Genomic DNA, 23810 nt, shown 5'->3' with positions numbered 1-23810 from the left:
AAATATTGTCTAGAGTCGGTCAGAATTCATCAGCACATTTAGTTATGGCGAAATTAACTTGTCAAACATTTGAAAGACTTTCCAGAAATGCCTTAGTTTATAAAAGGCTTTTCTTTGATAGGTGGGGTATATCACATTGGGGAGATCGTAAGTTACGCCGTGTTTTCTTTAAAGCGTTAAATGCAGGGAACCCAAATGCAATTTTACGCTACGGGTTAAGAACGTATTTTGACTCAACATATCCTAACATAGGTTTAACACCCCGCCAAATTACCATCTGACGGCATGTTAATTCAGGTCTCACAGTTCACAGTTACGCCCTCTATATGAGACGTTTGAAGCAATCGCATTTAATTTTATTTAAAATTTACTTTCAAAAGCATAATTCAATAATCCCAAAATAGAAACACTGTTGTGATCGTAACCACAAGCCAACAGTATTTAAACAGTATAAAAGTTTTAAATGCGAAAGTAAATAATGTTCTTTAAAATCAAATGCTGACTCCACGGTCAGTCATGCAGCAAACACAGCGGAAGCATACCTCTTAAGGACCTGAGAATAACAACACGCAAAAACAGGTCAACAAATAATGTTGGTGAATCTACAGGTTTAAAGTAATGTAACAGTATCTGAAAAACAGTTATCAGAAAAATAGTTTAGTTTCCTTGACCATGAGATTCTATCGTTTACATAAACCGAGCACCTGAATACTAGCAATGACCCAAGTATAGAAGCCACTATACCCGCCTTACCACGTAAAATGTTATACACTTGTTCAAATGTATTTAATGTTCAAAATAAATGCACCACAGTTTTTATAGCGGGTGAGGTTGTCAACCTAACGGATCCGTCCATCTAAATTGTGCTTACACCGATGGTATTAAAAGTATTCAAGCTAGAGGCTTTTTGAACAAACTCAATATGCATATGTTTAGTACTCATGTCAATACAAAAGTATTTGAAAATATAAATATAATAGCGTGTATTCTCATCCCTGAAAATATGTAAAAAGCGGGACTGTAGACTCACCTTTGAATAAGCTCGGATTGAAAAGTGAACAATTAACTTGTACGGTTTATAGCCGAGTAATGCAACCTAAGTATACGTATGTAGGTTGGTCAATATATGTATCTTAAATAAGTGTGGTTTCATAGTGTATGTTGTCTTATTGCTCGACTCGACGCGTTTCAAAGTAAAAAGTCAACTATATCATGCAAGTCAAACAAAGTCAACCGAAGTCAAACCGAAAGTCAAACTTGGTCAAAGTAGTCAAAATTGGTCAACATCAGTAGGTTCATGTCAAATATTGGTCAACATGTCAAACCTAAGTCAAACAATACATTTTAGGTCATGAATGATCATTTCCACAATTTCAGTTTATCGTCATGCACAAAGTTTATGAACACGTAGCATACGTAGCACATTATCTCATAGTAAAAAATTCACATAAATATGGCAAACTCCAGATCATAAATATACTTAAAATCAATTTCAAAAAGTCAATCCAGGGACTCATACGAAAATTAAAAGTCAGGAATCAGAAGGGATACATTTGGGGCTTGCCAAGTCAGTTTCTGACCGCGCATTGATTTCATTTTGGCTATAACTGGAGTTAGGAACATGAAATTGATACAATGCCAGTGGAAATAGTTCAAAGAAAAATCAAAGTAACACATATAAAAAATCTAGCCACTTTTGTTTAGCCAATTTGTACAGTTTATTCATGCAAGTTGAACATTCAGTTTTCAGCTCAAATCAGAATTCACATAAAGTATGGCTCTATTGTGCCCAATGCATAAGGTTTCAGAGATTTACATAAAATAACAATAAGTCACATATCATGTTAAGTTTCATTTTCCAGAAGCATACATTCTCAATCAATAAACACAATCCACAGAGTACAAAACCGTGAGCAATTTGTAGATTCGATTCTCATTTAGTTAGTCACATTCGCACGCGATTATCGGAAGATCTAGATATAATTAGCCTATTATATCTACATGAAAGATGAAGTACTTTTGTCTACTTTTCAAATATGCAAAGATTTAATCACAGAAGTTAACACATTTTATCAAAAAAAGTTAGTTTCATGCAAGTGCTGTATAAAACAACTTTTACACTAATTCAAGCATATCTCGGGTTATGCATAAGCAAACGACATGATATCCTAGTATAAATTGAGTATTTTTAAATTATCTTTCCAGTGGTATAAGTCTGACATGCCAATTCGTTGTTTATCAATACCAGATTTCCTATCAAGCAACAAAAACACAACGATAATTCAAATTGACATAACTTAATCATACGGAAACGAAATCAAGCGAATCCAAAGCCTAAACTCAATAGTTTTTCGCAAGGAATCTGATTATAACATAATAATTAACATTTGAAAAACTTAATTTTTCTGATCAAACAATAACAAATTCATTTTTAAGCCCTAGCGCATCAAACAATCAAAATAACGATAACGATTAACACGTATGCGTATAGACTTGAGCAATTGACAACATAACTATGAAACTCTTATAAAAATCAGATTTTTAGGATTAGGATTTAGCTAAATATACCTTAGATCAACAATCAAGGCACACCAATAAGTAGAGGATAAAGCGAATTACAACGTTTGTTCTTGAGGTTTTACCAAAAATTGAAAAATGAAGGTGTATTGTTGGTGGTGGTGGTCGACAAACAAGAGAGGGAGGGAGGGGATCGACTGCAGTTTTTGTGTGTGAGGGTTTAATTAGTTTAGGTTAATCACAAGTATTTATATCTAGCCCTAATATAGATAAGTACACATAAGTCCCTCAACATTTAACAAAATAAAGGGGAGGGGGAGGGGGAGGGGGTCGGCCGAATGGGGCCCTCTATGGGTTCCCGGGCTCTCGTTTTGCAATCCTGTGTAATCGTGGTCCGTTTTAAGTGTCGTTTAGTCGTACCGAAGGCCCGGAACGCTAACCCAATCGTTAAACGCAACCAATCGCTTAATTTATTAAAAACCCAATAAATTAAATATTTTAAAAAGTTAATAATTAATAAAATTAATTATTAAAATAAACCTGAGCGTTTCGTTGCTCAAAAAGCTATTATCAAAATCGTATCGTTTTTATCGTATTTCATTATCCGAAACATTTATTTGAATTAATATCAACCCGTATTAATTATTGAAACCCTCCAAAGATCAAGTACGCATTTAATACACGTAAACGCATAAAAGTTAAATAATCGCCTTTCAATAAACTAACGGAAGGTTAACGGAAGTAACGGAAAAATCAGGGTTGTTACATTACCCACCTGTTATTGAAAATTTCGTCCCGAAATTTTTAGTGATCGTCCGCTGAAGTAGTTTTCTCGGGAAACAGTTGCGGATATTTCAGCCTCATCTGGTCTTCACGCTCCCACGTGAACTCTGGTCCTCTTCTCGCGTTCCACCGAACTTTAACGATAGGAATTCTACTTTGCTTCAACTGTTTGACCTCTCGGCCCAATATTTCAACAGGTTCCTCAATGAAATGAAGTTTGTCGTCGATACGTAGTTCCTCTAAAGGAAAATTCAAATTATCATCGGCTAGGCACTTCTTTAGATTGGATACATGGAAAACGTCATGAATACCGCTGAGTACTTGTGGCAATTCCAATCTGTAAGCTACCGGTCCAACTTTTTCAGTTATCTCAAATGGTCCAACATATCTAGGACTCAGTTTACCTCGCTTCCCAAATCGTACAACACCCTTCCAAGGTGATACCTTAAGCATAACCTTGTCACCAACTTGGAACTCTATGTCCTTCCGTATAACATCGACATCACTCTTTTGACGATTTCGAGCTGTTCTCAATCATTCCTGAATCTATAGAACTTTCTCAGTTGTCTCCTGAATAATTTCAGGACCTGTCAACTGACTATCTCCCAACTCGCTCTAACAAACGGGAGATCTACACTTCCCTCCATACAACGCTTCAAAAGGTGCAGCCTTAATGCTCGCATGGTAGCTGTTATTGTATGAGAACTCAGCTAGTTGTAAATACTTATCACATCCGTTTCCGAAATCAATGACACATGCTCTCAACATGTCCTTAAAAGTCTGAATAGTTTGTTTGCTCTGGCCATCCGTCTGGGGATGATATACTGTACTCATATCTAGACGGGTTCCCATTGCTTTCTGCAATGATTGCCAAAACCTGAAAGTAAATCTGTTGTCATGGTCGGATATAATGGATATAGGCACTCCATGCCTAGAGACGACTTCCTTAATATAGATCTGAGCCAACTTCTCCATTTTATCAGTTTCCCTTATCGGTAAGAAGTGTGCGGACTTAGTGAGACGATCCACGATAACCCAAATAGTATCGTGACCTCCCGCCGTTCTTGGTAGTTTCGTAATGAAGTCCATGGAAATTCCTTCCCACTTCCACTGGGGAATTTCTGGTTGAGTTAATAATCTTGATGGCTTCTGATGTTCAGCCTTGATTTTAGCGCAAGTCAAGCACTTCCCGACATAGGTAGCAATGTCAGCTTTCGAATTTGGCCACCAATAAAACGCCTTCAAATCTTGGTACATTTTATCTGATCCCGGATGAATTGAGTATCTCGACTTATGTGCTTCCTCCAACACTAGTTCTCTCGATCCAACAAACTATGGTACCCAAATTCGGTTAGCAAAGTACCGTGTTCCGTCCTCTTTGATGTCAAATTTCTTATCCATCCCTCTGAGAAATTCAACATCGACATTTTCTTGTTTCATGGCTTCTTGTTGTGCTTCGCGGATTTGTGATGTGAGATTTGTACGGACAACAATGTTAAGAGCTTTAATCCTAAGAGGTTTCTCTGGCTCCTTTCTGCTTAAGGCATCCGCCACAACATTCGCCTTGCCCGGATGGAATTGAAGTTCGCAGTTATAATCGTTAAGTAGTTCCATCCAACGTCGTTGTCTCATGTTGAGCTGTTTTTGATCGAATATGTGCTGTAAACTCTTATGGTCAGTGAAGATAGTGAACTTGGTTCCAAACAGGTAGTTTTAAAAGAGGAAAATTTAAAGGATGAAATACCCAAAGGATCGGAGAAGCATCTTAATATTCGGGAAGACGGAACCCAGTATAGGGCTGAAAGAATTTGGGTACCAAAATTTGGAGATATGAGAGAAATGGTACTTAGAGTAGCTCATAAAACCAGATACTCAATACACCCTGGAACGGGGAAGATGTACAAGGATCTCAAGAAACATTTTTGGTGGCCGAGTATGAAAGCCGATGTTGCTAAATATGTAGGAGAATGTTTGACGTGTTCTAAGTTCAAAGCTGAGCATCAGAAACCATCAGGTCTACTTCAACAACCCGAAATCCCGGAATGGAAATGGGAAAATATTACCATGGATTTCATCACTAAATTTCCAAGGACTGCAAGTGGTTTTGATACTATTTAGGTAATAGTTGATCGTCTCACCAAATCAGCACATTTCCTGTCAATAAGAGAAGATGACAAGATGGAGAAGTTAGCACGACTGTACCTGAAGGAAGTCATCTCCAGACATGGAATACCAATCTCTATTATCACTGATAGGGATGACAGATTTATTTCAAGATTCTGGCAGACATTACAGCAAGCATTAGGAACTCGTCTAGACATGAATACTGCTTATCATCCACAAACTAATGGGCAGAGCGATAGAACGATACAAATGCTTGAAGACATGCTACGAGCATGTATTATTGATTTTGGAAACAGTTGGGATCGACACCTTCCGTTAGCAGAATTTTCCTACAACAATAGCTACCATTCACGCATTGAGATGGCGCCGTTTGAAGCACTCTATGGTAGAAAGTGCAGGTCTTCGATTTTTTGGAGTGAAGTGGGAGATAGACATATTACGGGTCCGGAGATAATACAAGAAACTACCGAGAAGATCATCCAAATTCAACAACGGTTGAAAACCGCCCAAAGTCGACAAAAGAGCTACGCTGACATTAAAAGAAAAGATATAGAATTTGAAATTGGAGAGATGGTCATGCTTAAGGTTGCACCTTGGAAAGGCGTTGTTCGATTTAGTAAACGAGGGAAATTAAATCCAAGGTATATTGGACCATTCAAGATTATTGATCGTGTAGGACCAGTAGCTTACCGACTTGAGTTACCTCAACAACTCGCAGCTGTACATAACACTTTCCACGTCTCGAATTTGAAGAAATGTTTTGCTAAAGAAGATCTCACTATTCCGTTAGACGAAATCCAAATCAACAAAAAACTTCAATTCGTCGAAGAACCCGTCAAAATAATGGATCGTGAGGTTAAAAGACTTAAGTAAAACAAAATACCAATTGTTAAGGTTCGATGGAATGCTCATAGAGGACCCGAGTTCACCTGGGAACAAGAAGATCAGATGAAGAAGAAATACCCGCACTTATTTCCAGAAAATACGACAACACCTCCAGCTACTTAAAATTTCGGGACGAAATTTATTTAACGGGTAGGTACTGTAGTGACCCGAACTTTTCCATGTTTATATATATTAAATGAAATTTTTATTTACATGCTTAAGTGTTTTCAACATGTTAAGCAATCAAACTTGTTAAGACTTGATTAGTTGAAATAGGTTTCATATAGACAATTGACCACCCAAGTTGACCGGCGTTTCAAGAACGTTAAAACTTGTAAAAACTATATGATGACATATGTATATATATATATATATATATATATATATATATATATATATATATATATATATATATATATATTATGATAAGTAAGTATCTCATTAGTTATTTTAACAATGAGTTATATACATAAAAATGAGTCTATTGAATTAAGAAACTCGAAAACGATATATATAACGATTATCGTTATAACAATATCTTACTAAGTACATATGAATCATATTAAGATATTGATACACTTGGTTAAATATTTTAAATGATAGGTAAACATATCATTAAGTATATTAACAATGAACTACATATGTAAAAACAAGACTACTAACTTAAGGATTTCGAAACGAGGCATATATGTAACGATTATCGTTGTAACGATATTTAATTGTATATATATCATATTAAGATATATTAATACATCATAATATCATGATAATGTAATAATTTAACATCTCATTTGATATAATAAACAATGGGTTAACAACACTTAACAGGATCGTTAACCTAAAGGCTTCAAAACAACATTTACATATAACGACTAACGATGACTTAACGACTCAGTTAAAATGTATATACATGTAGTGTTTTAATATGTATTCATACACTTTTGAAAGACTTCAAGACACTTATCAAAATACTTCTACTTAACAAAAATGCTTACAATTACATCCTCGTTCAGTTTCATCAACAATTCTACTCGTATGCACCCGTATTCGTACTCGTACAATACACAACTTTTAGATGTATGTACTATTGGTATATACACTCCAATGATCACAGCTCTTAGTAGCCCATGTGAGTCTCCTAACACATGTGGGAACCATCATTTGGCAACTAGCATGAAATATCTCATAAAATTACAAAAATATTAGTAATCATTCATGACTTATTTACATGTAAACAAAATTACACATCCTTTATATTTAATCCATATACCAACGACCAAAAATACCTATAAACACTTTAATTCTTCAATTTTCTTCATCTAATTGATCTCTCTCAAGTTCTATCTTCAAGTTCTAAGTGTTCTTCATTAATTCTATAAGTTCTAATTTCATAAAATCAAGAATACTTCCGAGTTTGCTAGCTTACTTCCAATCTTGTAAAGTGATCATCCAACCTCAAGAAATATTTCTTATTTATAGTAAGATATCTTTCTAATACAAGGTAATACTCATATTCAAACTTTGATTCAATTTCTATAACTTTTACAATCTTATTTCGTGTGGAAATCTTACTTGAACTTGTTTTAGTGTCATGATTTTGCTTCAAGAACTTTCAAGCCATCCAAGGATCCTTTGAAGCTAGATCTATTTTTTTCATTTCCAGTAGGTTTATCCACAAAACCTGAGGTAGTAATGATGTTCATAACATCATTCGATTCATAAATATAAAACTACCTTATTCGAAGGTTTAAACTTGAAATCACTAGAATATAGTTTAGTTAATTCTAAACTTGTTTGCAAAAAAAAAGTTAATCCTTCTAACTTGACGTTTAAAATCAACTAGACACATGTTCTATATCTATATGATATGCTAACTTAATGATTTCAAACCTGGAAACACGAAAAATACCGTAAAACCGGATATACGCCGTCGTAGTAACACCGCGGGCTATTTTGGGTTAGTTAATTAAAAACTATGTTAAACTTTGATTTAAAATTTGTTCTTCTGGGAAAATGATTTTTATTATGAACATGAAACTATATCCAAAAATCATTGTTAAACTCAAAGTTGAAGTATGTTTTTCAAAATGGTCATCTAAACGTCGTTCTTTCGACTGAAATGACTGCCTTTACAAAAACTACTTGTAACCTGTATTTCTGACTATAAACTTATACTTTTTATGTTTATATTCATAAACTTAAGTTCACTATGAAACCATAGCAACTTGAATCACTCAAAACGGATTTAAAATGAAGAAGTTATGGGTAAAACAAGATTGGATAATTTTTCTTGTTGTAGCTACGTGAAAATTGGTAACAAATCTATATTAATCATATCCTAGCTAACTCATATTATATTATACATGTATTCTAATATATTATGTAATCTTGGGATACCATAGACACGAATACAATGTTTTGACATATCATATCGACCCATCTATATATATATATATATATATATATATATATATATATATATATATATATATATATATATATATATATATATATATATATATATATCTCGGAACAACTATAGACACTCTATATGCAGTAATGTTGGAGTTAACTATACAGGGTTGAGGTTGATTCCAAAATATTATATATACTTTGAGTTGTGATCTAGCCTGAGACGTGTATGCACTGGGTCGTGGATTGGGTCAAGATAATATATATCAATTTATTTCTGTACATCTAACTATGGACAACTAGTTGTAGGTTACTAACGAGGACAGCTGACTTAATAAACTTAAAAACATTAAAACGTATTAAAAATGTTGTAAAAATATTTTGAACATACTTTGATATATATATATGTACATATTTGTTATAGGTTCGTGAATCGACCAGTGGCCAAGTCTTACTTCCCGACGAAGTAAAAATCTGTGAAAGTGAGTTATAGTCCCACTTTTAAAGTCTAATATTTTTGGGATGAGAATACATGCAGCTTTATAAATGTTTTACAAAATAGACACAAGTACATGAAACTACTTTCTATGGTTAAACGATCGAAGCCGAATATGCCCCTTTTTACTTGGTAACCTAAGATTTAGTAAACCAGTCTACTAATTGACGCGAATCCTAAAGATAGATCTATTGGGCCTAACAAACCCCATCCGTTGTAGCGGATGCTTTAGTACTTCGATGTTGTTTTATCATGTCCGATGGATGTCCCGGAATGATGGGTATATTCTTATATGCATCTTGTTAATGTCGGTTACCAGGTGCTCACCGTATGAATGATTTTTATCTCTATGTATGGGATGTATATTGAAATATATGAAATCTTGTGGTCTATTATCATGATTTGATAAATATATAGGTTAAACCTATAACTCACCAACATTTTTGTTGATGTTTAAAGCATGTTTATTCTCAGGTGATTATTAAGAGCTTCCGCTGTTGCATGCTAAAATATGGACAAGATTTGGTGTCAGCATGCTTGTATAATATTGTTTAAAACTGCATTCGAAATTTACTTTGTTGTAACATATTAATATTGTAAACCAATATGTATTGGTACTGTGTAAGTGTGATATTTTAAGATTATCATTTCTGATAATCTAGGTGGTGTTCTTTTAACCTTGTCGATAAAATAAAGGTTATGGTTTGTTTTAAAAACGAATGCAGTCTTTGAAAAACGTCTCATATAGAGGTCAAAACCTCGCAACGAAATCAATTAATATGGAACGTTTATAATCAATATGAACGGGATATTTCAGTTGGTATCCGAGCGTTGGTCTTAGAGAACCAGAATTTTTGCATTAGTGTGTCTTACTGAGTTTGTTAGGATGCATTAGTGAGTCTGGACTTCGACCGTGTTTTTCTTCAAAAACGATTGCTTAACATTTTTTTTGCAAACTATATATTATTAACATGTAAATATTATGTGATATATTAACCTCTTAACGTGTTTGATATTATGTGATAGATATTTACCTCTAGTACAAATCCCATCGACTCACCTAATAATAATGAAGAGTCGAATATACTTTGGGAATATTCACAAATTCCCGAAGAGGAACCAGAAGAGGAGGAACTGGAAGAGGAGGAACCGGAAGAAGAGGAACCGGAAGAGGAGTAACCGGAAGAGGAGGAACCGGAAGAGGAAGAAGAGGAAGAGGAGGAACCGGAAGAGGAAGAACCAGAAGAAGAAGAGGTTTCGGAGGAAGAATTATTAATACCTATAGTAAATCGATTAAATAAAAGAAAATCCTCAACCAACGGACAAAGTTAATAATGGTCAATGGTGTTTCCACCGAGGAAGCAAAATATTGGGAAGATTATCAATTTTCTGATGAATCGGATCCCGATGAGGATTCCGATGATGTTATAGAAATTACCTCGACCCAATTTAATAAAGCGAAAGAAAATAATAAGGAAAAGGTATAAAAATAGAGAAACCCGATTCCAACCCCGATGAACTTTATATGTATCGGCAACATGCGTATTTCCTAAAATGTAACAATGACCCGGGAACCTCTAAACCACCAGGTTTTTCTAAACCATTGTGGAAAATGACGGCTCGTATTAGAGGAACACCATATATTCCTAGAAAATTAGGAAAATGAACCAAGTCCGAAGAAGAAGAAACCAGTGATTCAGATTAGAGGGTTGTAATCATGTTGTGTATTATATGTATTGTAGTGTGCTTGTACTTTTATGTTCTATGTAAAAATTGCTTGTATTGTTTGTTAATTATCTTTTACGAATCTATTCCTTGTCTATTTTACAGTATAAAAACAAAATGGACGTTAAGGGTAGACAACCGAATATTTTAGAAGATATACCAGAGGATATGATTGAGGAAATCTTGTCTAGAGTCGGTCAGAATTCATCAGCACAATTAATTATGTCAAAATTAACTTGTCAAACATTTGAAAGACTTTCCAGAAATGCCTTAGTTTATAAAAGGCTTTCCTTTGATAGGTGGGGTATATCACATTCGGGAGACCGTAAGTTACGCCGTGTTTTCTTTAAAGCGTTAAATGCGGGGAACCCAAATGCAATTTTACGCTACGGGTTAAGAACCTATTTTGCCTCAACATATCCCAACATAGGATTTCATGAATTAGAAAGAGCTTCTAACATGCAACATAAAGAAGCATGTTATGCTTACGGGTTAGTGATGTTCGCTTCTTACCAAAGTGAGAAAAAGAACATCGAATTGCTGCTTTTAAATAAAACCTTCCCACAAGTGACGGATTCAGTAGTTGGGGTGAGAAACAAGGTTTTTAGATTATTACGGGGCTGTTGGACATTACGAAACCCTCGTCCTTTTGACGACATTACAACATGCTGCCTAGCCAATGGTCATAACGGTTACTTTCCACAAGATCAAGGATGAGAAGTCATCTTAGTAAAACCTGAATGCATGACTTGTTTCTGGACTTATGAATTACGTGTCTTTATTTCTTTTGCTGAATAACTTGCGTATTAACTAGAATTGCCTTCATAGCTGCCGAATAGCAAAGTTATTATGTACTATATTTCATCCTATATGTATTATAGCGGTATTGTAAGTTTGTAAAATATTGTATAAAGTTTGAACGCGAAATATTATTGGAATAAGTTTTTCATATAGAATCGTAGTAGTTGAATTGTATAATAGCTGCTAAGTATGAACTTAACGGGTAGGTACTACCCGAATTAAAACTATAAAATGCTAATATGAAGAAAAAGCTTTTATAAATAAGTTCATATTATGCTATGAAATACTATTGACTACTCTTAAATGCTATATGATTAACTCAATTCTTTTGGCTATTTTGAAGGAAATGGCACCGGCGACTCGTCAGAACTTGAACATGAGTGAGGAAGACTTTCGTGTTTTCCTTGCAGCAAACATAGCCGCAGTACAGGCTGCGATGCAAAATAACAATAACTCTGGATCTAGCAGTGGAACTAATTTCACAAGAAATCGTGTAGGATGCTCCTACAAAGAATTCACTGCCTGCAAACCTTTGGAATTTTATGGAACCGAAGGACCAATTGGATTGAAACGGTGGACCGAGAAGGTCAAATCGGTGTTTGCCATAAGTAAGTGTACTGAAGAGGACAAAGTTAAGTACGCTACGCATACCTTCACAGGTACGGCGTTAACGTGGTGGAATACCTATCTCGAGCATGTACGACAAGATGCTGCTTACGCACTACCATGGTCAGCATTCAAGCAATTGATGAACGAGCAGTATCGTCCCAGGAACGAGGTCAATAAGCTCAAGGTAGAGCTTAAAGGATTACGAACGCAAGGTTTTGATATCACCACGTACGAACGACGATTCATAGAATTGTGCCTATTGTGTCCCAGAATGTTTGAAGACGAAGAAGAGAAGATCGACGCATTTGTAAAAGGGTTACCGGAAAGAATTCAAGAAGATGTGAGTTCACACGAGCCCGCCTCCATACAAAAGGCAAGTCGAATGGATCACAAATTAGTGAACCAGATCGAAGGAAGGATTAAAGAGCAGGCGACCGAAGAGGCTAACATGAAACAAGTCAAGAGAAAGTGAGAAGAAACCAATGACAAGAGTCACCAATACAACAACAACAATCACAACCACAATCGCAACAACTATCCCAATAATCGCAACATCAATCGCAACAACAACTTTAACAAACGTCCCAACAACAACTACAATAACCGGCCCAACAACAATAACAACAACAATAACAATCCCAACAACAATCTCAATAACAACAATGGCAACAAAAACCAAAAACAGTCATGCCAAAGATGTGAAGAGCATCACCTGGGGTTCTGCACGACATTTTGCAACAGGTGTAAAAGAAATGGTCATAGCGCGAAGAAGTGAGAAATCTACGGACCAATGCATAACAAAACTAAAGGAACAAATAATGTCGGAACAAATAATACCGCCATAGTTTGTTTTGGATGTGGAAAACCGGGCCACTTTAGTAGAAATTGCTCGAATCAGGGGAATAATAATGGGCAGGGCCGCAGAAGAATTTTCAATATTAATACGGCAGAAGCGCAGGAAGACCCGGAGCTTGTTACGGGTACGTTCCTCATTGACAATAAATCTACTTATGTTTTATTTGATTCGGGTGCGGATAGAAGCTATATGAGTAGAGATTTTTGTGCTAAACTAAGTTGTTCACCGACGCCCTTGGATAATAAATTTTTACTCGAATTAGCAAACGGTAAATTAATTACAGCAGATAATATATGTCAGAATCGAGAAATTAAACTGGTTAGCAAAACATTTAAGATTGAGTTGATACCAGTAGAGTTAGGGAGTTTTGATGTGATAATCGGTATGGACTGGTTGAAAGAAGTGAAAGCAGAGATCGTTTGTTACAAAAATACAATTCACATTATACGAGAAAAAGGAAAACCCTTAATGGTGTACGGAGAAAAGAGAACGTGAAGTTAAATCTTATTAGTAACCTGAAGGCACAAAAACTAATAAGAAAAGGTTGCTATGCTGTGCTAGCACACATCGAGAAAGTCAATTCCGAAGAAAAGAACATCAATGATGTTCCCGTCGCAAAAGAATATTCCGATGTATTTTCGAAAGAATTACCGGGACTACCTCTACACCGATCCGTTGAATTTCAAATAGGCCTTGTACCGGGAGCTGCACCAATAGCTCGTGCTCTATACAGACTCGCACCTAGCGAAATGAAGGAACTTCAGAGCCAATTATAAGAACTTTTAGAGCGTGGTTTAATTCGACCAAGCACATCACTGTGGGGAGCACCTGTTTTGTTTGTCAAGAAGAAGGATGGTACATTTAGGTTGTGTATCGACTACCGAGAGTTGAACAAACTTACCATCAAGAACCGCTACCCACTACCGAGAATTGACGACTTATTTGATCAACTACAAGGCTCGTCGGTTTATTCGAAGATTGATTTACGTTCTGGGTATCATCAAATGCAAGTGAAGGAGGATGATATTCCAAAGACTGCTTTTAGGACGCGTTACGGTCATTACGAGTTTATGGTTATGCCATTTGGATTGACGAACGCACCAGCTATGTTCATGGACCTCATGAACCGAGTGTGTGGGCCATATCTTGACAAGTTTGTCATTGTTTTCATCGATGACATACTTATTTACTCGAAGAATGATCAAGAGCATGAAGAACATTTAAGAAAAGTGCTAGAGTTGCTGAGAAAAGAAAAAATATACGGTAAGTTTTCAAAGTGTGCATTTTGGTTGGAAGAAGTTCAATTCCTCGGTCATATAGTGAACAAAGAAGGTATTCATGTGGATCCAGCAAAGATTGAAACCGTTGAAAAGTGGGAAACCCCGAAACCTCCGAAACACATACGCCAATTTTTAGGGCTAGCTAGTTATTACAGGAGATTCATCCAAGATTTTTCCAAAATAGCAAAACCCTTGACTGCATTAACGCATAAAGGGAGAAAATTTGAATGGAAGGATGAACAAGAAAAAGCGTTTCAATTGTTGAAGAAAAAGTTAACTACGACACCTATATTGTCATTACCTGAAGGGAATGATGATTTTGTGATATATTGTGACGCTTCAAAGCAAGGTCTCGGTTGTGTATTAATGCAACGAACGAAGGTAATTGCTTATGCGTCTAGACAATTGAAGATTCACGAGCAGAATTATACGACGCATGATTTGGAATTAGGCACGGTTGTTTTTGCATTAGAGACTTGGAGGCACTACTTATATGGGGTCAAATGTGTTATTGATTTCAGAAATAGTTGGGATCGACACCTTCCGTTAACAGAATTTTCCTACAACAATAGCTACCATTCAAGCATTGAGATGGCGCCGTTTGAAGCACTCTATGGTAGAAAGTGCACGTCTCCGATTTGTTGGAGTGAAGTGGGAGATAGACAGATTACGGGTCCGAAGATAGTACAAGAAACTACTAACAGATTACGGGTCCGGAGATAGTGCATGCTTAAGATTGCACCTTGGAAAGGCGTTGTTCAATTTGGTAAACGAGGGAAATTAAATCGAAGGTATATTGGACCATTCAAGATTATTGATCGTGTCGGACCAGTAGCTTACCGACTTGAGTTACCTCAAAAACTCGCGGCTGTACATAACACTTTTCACGTCTCGAATTTGAAGAAATGTTTTGCTAAAGAAGATCTCACTATTCCGTTAAACGAAATCCAAATCAACGAAAAACTTCAATTCGTCGAAGAACCCGTCGAAATAATGGATCGTGAGGTTAAAAGACTTAAGCAAAACAAAATACCAATTGTTAAGGTTCGATGGAATGCTCATAGAGGACCCGAGTTCACCTGGGAATGAGAAGATCAGATAAAGAAGAAATACCCGCACTTATTTCCAGAAGATACGACAACGCCTCCAGCTGCTTAAAATTTTGGGATGAAATTTATTTAACGGGTAGGTACTGTAGTGACCCGAACTTTTCCATGTTTATATATATTAAATGAAATTATTATTTACATGATTAAGTGTTTCCAGCATGTTAAGCAATCAAACTTGTTAAGACTTGATTAATTGAAATAGGTTTCATATAGACAATTGACCACCCAAGTTGACCGGCGTTTCACGAACGTTAAAACTTGTAAAAAATATATGATGACATATATATGGATATATATATATATACATATATATATATATATATATATATATATATATATATATATATATATATATATATATATATATATATATATATATATATATATATATATATATATATGTATATATAGTTAACATGATATTATGATAAGTAAGTATCTCATTAGGTATTTTAACAATGAGTTATATACATAAAAATGAGTCTATTGAATTAAGAAACTCGAAAACGATATATATATAACGATTATTGTTATTACAACATCTTACTAAGTACATATGAATCATATTAAGATATTGATACACTTGGTTAAATATGTTAAATGATAGATAAATATATCATTAAGTGTATTAACAATGAACTACATATGTAAAAACAAGACTACTAACTTAAGGCTTTCGAAACGAGACATATATGTAACGATTATCATTGTAACGACATTTAACTGGGAATTAGCAGTAAACTTATCAACAACTTCATTAACCTTCGACTTAAGCCTCTCCGAAAAGCCACTATACTTATTCATTAAAACTCCATCATGTACTTACCTACATCCTGTAACAATAATTGTCACACCAACTACTGGGAATTAGCAATCAGTATTTTGAATTTTGCTACAATTTTACGTCAAAAGTTATATGTATACATATAACGTCTATCTCCTAGACTTACATACTTCGAATGTGAATTTTCTGAAAAACATCCCAAACTATGAACTAGTTCTCCGAAATTGGAAAAATGCTGATGAAGCAGCAAAAACTGTAAACGACTTTAACAGTCAAAAGTTTGATGATAAAGAATAGTATGGTGGTAAAGTTGAGAAAAAGAGAAGGTTTGAAACTGGAAAACGGATTGAGCAGACCATGAAGGAGGCTGTGGACAAATCACAAAGACTAATCCTGCCTTCAAAGGATCCAAATGATTCAGTGTCTACTGAAATCGTTAGCAAACACCTTACTTCTTATTCTAAACCTTCACAGACAAATCTTCTTCATCATCCATCTATGTTAAGAATTCTAAGATATCATCGTATCTTTTATTATAAATATCTTCGATATTCCTGAAGATATTTTCACAACTATTCTTATCTGAAATCTTCTATCTATTCGCAATATCTACGTTACAACATAAAAAGAAACTGTGTTAGTTTCTAAATTCTGAAGAAGAAAAAAAAATCGAATTTAAAATAGGAATGTTTTTGAAGTAGTGTTGGGAACTGAAGCATGAGTTAGTATAATATAATGACACTTGATCAATGTGATTATATTACAGTAAGTCATACTGAGTTTCTAATGGAACGTGATGATTCACAGAACATACCGTCATCATGTACTATTTACACGACTCTTACATTCTACCCAATTTCCAAACATATTAAGAACATATCAACTTGATAGCTCTATATTTTCGGATATTCTGGTAATTTGCCAAATCAAGATCGTGCCATTACGATTTTCTTCTTGGAACATTAACTATGTTCATCCAAAAATTCATATCTACAAATTCTGGACCATTATCCGCTTGACTTAAGGTCGGGAGAAGAGAAAACGAAAGTATGAAGCTCCGAAATATAATGGAGAATATAAAGCCCGATAACAACCCCGAAATTATAAACCTTGTATATCAATGCGTATAGCAATATAAAGATACGGGAGAATGAAAAACACAATAACCCCAAGGTAATGGTAGAAGAAAATAACTTCCTCCGGTGGTAGATGAAAAAGAAGAATGACAGATATGAAAGTTAAGAGTATATCAAGAATCAATACTGGATGAAGCATATTAACGAATGCTTTAAAGTATGAATTGGGGAGAAAGACTAGAAGGTGTGAGCTGTGGAAATAAAGAAACGAAGGGGGTGGATTTATAGTAAAATATCAGACAGAGAAATCGAGACAGATTATCGCATTTAATCAAATAAGATCATGATTTCCTTAATCACCGAAGAATCAAATCCTATATAGATTACAAAGATTTTCTTTAATCCGGAGATCAACCGTGATGACATCAAAAGATAAGATGAATCCCTATTTTCTCATTTCACTCTTTTACGATAGCTTCACTCATACGTTTCGAGTAATCAAATTATTTTATCCATATTTCTCAATCATGATAAAACCCTATGAATCAACTTATATTCGTCATAATAACATTCTTATTGTTAGCCATGAAAACATCGATCAAATTTCGGGACAAAATTTCTTTAACGGGTAGGTACTGTGACGACCCGAAAATTTCCGACCAAATTTAAACTTAACCTTTATATGTTTCTGACACGATAAGTAGAATTTGTAATGTTGAATCTTAAAAATTTTGGAACTACATTCATGTAATCAATTACCCTTTGACCGTGTTCGACGATTCACGAACAATTATGAGTATATAGATATGTATATATAATATATAATATTAACTGAAAATATTAACAAAGTATTAGATATATGATACTTTACATGAACGTATTTGTTTCGATATATTTATCGACAGAATTAAGAGATAATATCAAATGATTGAATTATCAGATACATTATGATATGATTACGGGCCTATGTTATGAGGTCCACTGTGATTTAAGAAATCTATTCTTTTTGACAACATTCGGAAAATGGTAAAGTGATTTATAAATAAGAACAAATGTGTCAATTAAAGGGAACTAGACAAGGGTTAGTGGAAATTCCTGTTTAATTTCCAAAACATGTTTTATAATATTTTCCTCGTGACCTTGATAAGATAACTATGTTAACTTTCATTTTATTTAATATGAAAATAAGAACGTGGAGTGTAAATAACTTAGATGTTGGATATCGACAAGTTAAGTAACTCGACATTTTTCATTAAGATGATTTCATACGTTTATTTAACCTTTGGACTTTATCCCATGCTTCACCAACAGACTGTAATTTAAAAACTTGAAACCTATTATTAATATATATAATTCTACTTTTCTAAAATGTTTTGTGGTATAACGATTTCCATTATTTTAACCTTTTAACAAAATGATTCTTAAATATATTTAGTTTTGGAAAACAAAATTATCATATTTATTTGATTAAGTTTCAAAAGTACAAAAAAACGTTTTCAGTTTAAAAAGAACTTTATTATTAAAACGTATATATCTTTTATAAATATCTAGAACTACTTTTGACAACTCATTACTTAACCAGTATGATAAAGATAACGATATTTATATTTTATTTTATTAAATATATATAACGATTTAAATTAATATTATATATATTTATACGCATATTATACGTATATAGTTTTATACTTTTACTATACTTTAACTTTACCTTTACTTTACTTTTATTTTACTTTAACTTTAATAATTCATACTTTAATAATTCACTTTAATAATTCACTTTAATAATTCATACTTTAATAATTCATACTTTAATAATTCACTTTAATAATTCATACTTTAATAATTCAAAAATTATTATAAATAGAATTCAATAGGTTTCATTATTTCATAGAAACTTGAAAATATATTTCTCTAAACTCTCTCAATCGAATTACATATATATATTTTTTTGTATTATTTCAAGATATTATTAGTATACATAAAATACTACGACGGAGTTATACTCGGACGATTTCAAAATAAGTTTTCAAACGGGATAGAGCTAAGGAAATTATGGGTTATAGCTATGGAGGTTATGGGTATTGATCGAGGGTATTGCTCGTGAGGTCAACCTAACGTTTATCATTTTCAGTGCCGTCATATACATAATTGCTACGAAATACAGTATTGTGAGTTTCATTTGCTCCTTTTTTAATTGCTTTTGCAATATATATTTTTGGGCTGAGAATACATGCGCTGTTTTATAAATGTTTTACGAAGTAGGCACAAGTACTAAAACTAATTCTATGTGGGTTTAAACCAGAAATATACCCTTAGCTTGGTAACATTAAACTACTTGTCTATGTACGGTAGGTGCGAATCCTAAAGATAGATCTATTGGGCCTGACAAACCCCATCCTGACTATGGGATGCTTTAGTACTTCGAGGTTATTTTAAACACACCTGATATGGTGTACTTCAGAGGGTAAAACATGAACGTTAAGGCTTGTTACCGGGTGCCTACAACTTATAGAATAATTTTATACACTTGCGAGTGTACATATATTTATAAACGGAAATCTTGTGGTCTAGTAATATATTGAAATGATTGTTATGATAAACCTATGAACTCACCAACCTTTTGGTTGACACTTTAAAGCATGTTTATTCTCAGGTATTAAAGAAATCTTCCGCTGTGCATTAGCTCATTTTAAGGATATTACTTGGAGTCATTCATGGCATATTTTGAAAGACGTTGTATTCAAGTCATTGAGTTCATCAAGATTATTATTAAGTCAATTATAGTTGGATGTATTATGAAATGGTGTGCATACCGTCAATTTTCGTTATAAAGAAAGTTTGTCTTTTAAAAACGAATGCAATGTTTGTAAAATGTATCATATAGAGGTCAAATACCTCGCGATGTAATCAACTATTGTGAATAGTTTATAATGTATATGAACGGGTCCTTTCAGTTGGTATCAGAGCGGTGGTCTTAGCGAACCAGGTCTGCATTAGTGTGTCTAACTGATAGTCGTTAGGATGCATTAGTGAGTCTGGACTTCGACCGTGTCTGCATGTCAAAAGTTTTGCTAATCATTTTTGTCGGAAATTACCTGCTTATCATTCTTAGTCTAGACACATCTTATTGCAATGATTGCATGAATAGTGTATAGACAAAATTCATATCTTAGCGTATCTGTTACTGTAAACTTTTCCTGACATATTTCGTAAATTCCTCCGTAATCTACGAAACCTTTTGCTCTATATAATTCGAATACCACCCGATAGCTGAAAAATCATTTCATATCGAAAAATTGTTTATTCAATCGTACGAAATGGAATTTCTCATTAGTTCAAGTCCCTCGGATTCCGAAATGGAATCCTACTCAAGTTCCGAAAGCAGTGTGATCGAAATGGATCAACCAATTAGTCATCATCTATTCTGGATGAATTGGGGATGGGTTCGTAGCCTCCTTAATCATTGGAGACAAGAAGAAGGTGATCCCTTCCATCTACCACATTGTCCTCTTGGCGAAGAACCTGAAGCACTTACCGGCGAACCTATCTGAAACACCATTTTCTCTCTTATTTCTAGAGTATCTCGTCACGATTACATACTACACCAAATTCTAGATTTTATTTATCCGCTCGTCCGAACCGACAATCACCCCGGTGTAATAGAAGAAGTCAACGAGCTTCGCGCTCGGGTAGTGGCTTTGGAGAAAAGGTGCAAAGGTTACAAACACCAGCAGCAGCACCAGCAGCATAAACAGTACCACCATCAGCAACACCAACAGTACCATTACCACCACCAACAACAACCGCATCGCAAACCTCAACTTCACAATCTGTCCCATGAGCATCGACGTCATACGCCCTGTAGATACTAAGGAATACCACAACGATGAAGTATTGATTCATAACTTCATTGGAAAAACATTCTACGACGATTATGTAATTTCTAAAGTTTATAAATTATCTATCCTAGCCTTAACCATAAATCAAGTGAGTTTAATTTAATATTAACTCATTAAATCTATATTACATCTGAAGAAATATACACATATATTTCCATAAAGACTGTAATAAAATTCTTTTGTACAAAATATTAATTGTGACATTTTTTTTAACGAGTAGGTAATACCCGAGAGATACATAAATTCACAATTAATATGTTACATTCTTCGAATCTGATTCAGCAAATCATCCATTATACTCCCTACTTTCACAACAATATACATTCTTTTATAGAAATCAAAACAACCATACTCATTCAAAATCTAATTACATATTCTGATTTTGAAATCTCAGAATTCGATTCAAGATATAACCGAAATCATCACTCTTAGATTTCTACATCTTTCAAAACTATACTTTGACTTCAAAACTGTCTTAGAACCTCATTTCTATTCATGAAACTCACAAAAATATTTGTATCATTCAAAATCTTAGAACATCATATGTATATTAACAATTACAATATGTGTTCAAACACTTCGAAATTCTTAAAGACATGCGAACTGATGATCCAACCACACATTACCCACTGTCATGCACCTGAAAAGCTCTCGAAATCAAAGTTATAGTTTAACACGTATCCGTGTCAGATCCTTTGATATTTATTACCAAATATAATTTTTCAATCTCTTTCCAAAATAGACAATTTTTCATAGCTTCAACAAATCACCTTCATTTGTTTATACGAATAAACCTTATTATAACAATTACCCCTTCATCATTGTTACCGGGGAACCTTTCATATCTCACCACATTAGCAGTAAACTTATCAACAACTTCATTAACCTTCGACTTAAGCCTCTCCGAAAAGCCACTATACTTATTCATTAAAACCCCATCATGTACTTACCTACATCCTGTAACAATAATTGTCACACCAACTACTGGGAATTAGCAATCAGTATTTTGAATTTTGCTACAATTTTACGTCAAAAGTTATATGTATACATATAACGTCTATCTCCTAGACTTACATACTTCGAATGTGAATTTTCTGAAAAACATCCCAAACTATGAACTAGTTCTCCGAAATTGGAAAAATGCTGATGAAGCAGCAAAAACTGTAAACGACTTTAACAGTCAAAAGTTTGATGATAAAGAATAGTATGGTGGTAAAGTTGAGAAAAACAGAAGGTTTGAAACTGGAAAACGGATTTAGCAGACCATGAAGGAGGCTGTGGACAAATCACAAAGACTAATCCTGCCTTCAAAGGATCCAAATGATTCAGTGTCTACTGAAATCGTTAGCAAACACCTTACTTCTTATTCTAAACCTTCACAGACAAATCTTCTTCATCATCCATCTATGTTAAGAATTCTAAGATATCATCGTATCTTTTATTATAAATATCTTCGATATTCCTGAAGATATTTTCACAACTATTCTTATCTGAAATCTTCTATCTATTCGCAATATCTACGTTACAATATAAAAAGAAACTGTGTTAGTTTCTAAATTCTGAAGAAGAAAAAAATTCGAATTTAAAATAGGAATGTTTTTGAAGTAGTGTTGGGAACTGAAGCATGAGTTAGTATAATATAATGACACTTGATCAATGTGATTATATTACAGTAAGTCATACTGAGTTTCTAATGGAACGTGATGATTCACAGAACATACCGTCATCATGTACTATTTACACGACTCTTACATTCTACCCAATTTCCAAACATATTAAGAACATATCATCTTGATAGCTCTATATTTTCGGATATTCTGGTAATTTGCCAAATCAAGATCGTGCCATTACGATTTTCTTCTTGGAACATTAACTATGTTCATCCAAAAATTCATATCTACAAATTCTGGACCATTATCCGCTTGACTTAAGGTCGGGAGAAGAGAAAACGAAAGTATGAAGCTCCGAAATATAATGGAGAATATAAAGCCCGATAACAACCCCAAAATTATAAACCTTGTATATCAATGCGTATAGCAATATAAAGATACGGGAGAATGAAAAACACAATAACCCCAAGGTAATGGTAGAAGAAAATAACTTCCTCCGGTGGTAGATGAAAAAGAAGAATGACAGATATGAAAGTTAAGAGTATATCAACAATCAATACTGGATGAAGCATATTAACGAATGCTTTAAAGTATGAATTGGGGAGAAAGACTAGAAGGTGTGAGCTGTGGAAATAAAGAAACGAAGGGGGTGGATTTATAGTAAAATATCAGACAGAGAAATCGAGACAGATTATCGCATTTAATCAAATAAGATCATGATTTCCTTAATCATCAAAGAATCAAATCCTATATAGATTACAAAGATTTACTTTAATCCGGAGATCAACCGTGATGACATCAAAAGATAAGATGAATCCCTATTTTCTCATTTCACTCTTTT

The sequence above is a fragment of the Rutidosis leptorrhynchoides genome, chromosome 1 (genome assembly GCF_046630445.1).
Source record: "Rutidosis leptorrhynchoides isolate AG116_Rl617_1_P2 chromosome 1, CSIRO_AGI_Rlap_v1, whole genome shotgun sequence".
NCBI classification, from domain to species: Eukaryota; Viridiplantae; Streptophyta; class Magnoliopsida; order Asterales; family Asteraceae; genus Rutidosis; species Rutidosis leptorrhynchoides.
The sequence above is the reverse complement of the archived record's forward strand: the minus strand, read 5'-3'. Positions refer to the sequence as shown.